This window comes from Sardina pilchardus, chromosome 5, assembly GCF_963854185.1.
Source record: "Sardina pilchardus chromosome 5, fSarPil1.1, whole genome shotgun sequence".
In the NCBI taxonomy this organism is placed as follows: domain Eukaryota; kingdom Metazoa; phylum Chordata; class Actinopteri; order Clupeiformes; family Clupeidae; genus Sardina; species Sardina pilchardus.
The window spans coordinates 12,202,754-12,205,253 of NC_084998.1; positions in this window are offsets into that span (position 1 = coordinate 12,202,754).

Here is a 2,500-nt window from a genome sequence, read left to right on the forward strand (position 1 = left end):
GGCGTGAAGATGACAATATACGTGTGTGGTTTGACACCCATGTGAACCTCTAATCCTACAGTTGAAGAGCGAGTTCTGAGGTAAATTGACAGGTGGACAGAGGAGGGTGGATGAGCCTGGCAGGTGCTTCAGAGCTGATTAACTCGATACAAGCACAAATAACTCCATACAAGCACATATATTCTCATTGTCGAGAATCAGCAACCAGTACGCACAGAGACACAACATAGCGCTAAGAATATTGTCACACTTCAAGCCCGATGACATTTAAATTGTCCTGTGGGAAAACCTTCTCATAACAGCAACACACAACAAGTTTGCATATGTAAGCACGTGCATCTATATTTATGCAATTGTACAAGTGAGATTGACAGTCCATACAACTTGCCAAGCCACTGCGTACAAATTTATTGAAACATATCCAAAAAGTTTGACATTTCTAAGGACTTAAGAGAGGGCCCTGCCAACCACTTTGTTTCTGATTCAACCTCAAACGGCCGTGCCACTTCCAGAGAGTTTACCACGGTACCTTTGAGGTCCAGTTCCTCTTTTTCTTCCATGGATGTGATGGTTATCAATAACAACAGCCCTGAATGCTGTCTGTTAACAAGAAAACAAACAGACACACACACACACACACACACACACACACACACACAGAGGTTAAATAGGCACTTACAGGTGTGACTAACAGAAGGTTCTCTTTACGGTTATAATATTCACCAAATGTTCAGTGTTTTGTTATTACAACAGCTCCTTCACAGTTAAAGCAAGTCTCAGTCCGAATAAAGATGTTTTGATATTTTAAGCATAATAAAAATAATACTAAAATTATTGCGAAGTAAAGGTCTAATTTAAAAACACAAAACGACTGGACAAAATAAAAGTTGTGAACTCTACAAATCACTACAAATTAAAAAAAGCCTACATTTTATGTCTTATATAACATTCTTGCAAGGACCTCTGGTAAAACTCTCGCCAAATGTAAGGCAGTTCATGCAAGTTCCTGTTTTGAAAGCATCAACTCATAGTATCTAGCTGTAATCTCAATAAATATTCATCTAAACCATGTCATGCTGGTTTCACCATTTCCCTAGTGTGATCAGAAAAACCTCGGTCAGCCAGGGGAATACGGTGGAAGGGAAGTCCCCTTTCAAACATGCGTCTGAATGATGCCAATTGATCCAGGCCCCTCGCGAAAACCCTTCTCAGTTCAGCTCGGCTCAACCTCTGGGGGGAATGTGCTCTGTGATCCAGGTAATGTAGGAACACGGGCGCGGGAGACGGAGACAAGGTGCTAACTAGAGGGGAGCGTGGTCATCCATCTTAGAGAGGAGACGCTCGGCGGGGTTATTGATCGGCAGCGATGGGACAGGATTTGTAGAGGAGGGGTTGGAGGGGGGGGTGGGGGCGGGTGTCACCTCGGAGAAGTTACATGATGTGAAGCGCACCATGACAACACCCTGGAGATGTACCGCCACGTCTGTCTGGCCGGCAGGAACAGAGCAGGAACTCGTCTGCATGTCACAGATGAGAGGGGAAAAAAAAGATATAAAACAAGGTGAACTCTGGGTAATGAGGCTCAAACTTATAGTTCCTGGGTCCTTGACATTTGTGCTACTGAGCCATTTGTCTTCAGATAACCATATGCATCTGTGATCACTCTGGGTAAACGACCAGACACCCAGTCAATAGCAGTCACAAACAATCGGCTGCACTCAGCTGCACTAAAGCCATTATTGGCACTTACCTCATAGGAACAGATTAAAGGCCTTATTGTGGTGGTGATGACCCATACCTCTCTCTGGCTGGGTTGATGATGTATGTGAGTAATTAGGTACACTCTGTTAAGTGTGTCCTGACACAGCTCTTGGGGACCACTCAGAGATGATCAGTATAAGATGACATGAATCTACCCAAACTCACACACTGCTGTGAGCACAACAGGAAGGTAGCATTGCAATCCCTGTTACTGCAGGGGGAAACTGTCCTGCATACTGGCCATGTGGAAGCAGAAGTTCCTGTAGCCTTAAGAGAGTAAATGACCCTAAGCCTGTCACAAAGCCAATATATACAGTCACTGGGCAAACTGCCACAGATCTCCAGCACATTGTCCCCAGCAGACCTAACTGTTTCACCACCCCGAGGGCAGCAACAAAGTTGACAAAGAACAAAAGAAAAGGAAAAGAAAAGGAGAGGGGGGTTTACAAAGGAGGAGAAAGACAACAATGGTGGACTTTTACAGCCGCGCTGATGGAGAACAGGCGTTCCCCCCGCCACGCGTGCCTGAAAGGGAAAGATTTCAAACTGCCCGCCAACGGCCCCGTGCCCCGGATACACAAGAGCACAATGGCCTTCTGGGAAAACAAAAAAGAGCGACACGCGCCCCTCACAAAGGGAAAGGTGTCGTCCGTTTCAACCTGGCGGCATCCACCTTCAGTTCTCAACACAAAAAAAAGAAAAAGGTGGAACATCATCACAGAAAACAAAGAAGCTCCCG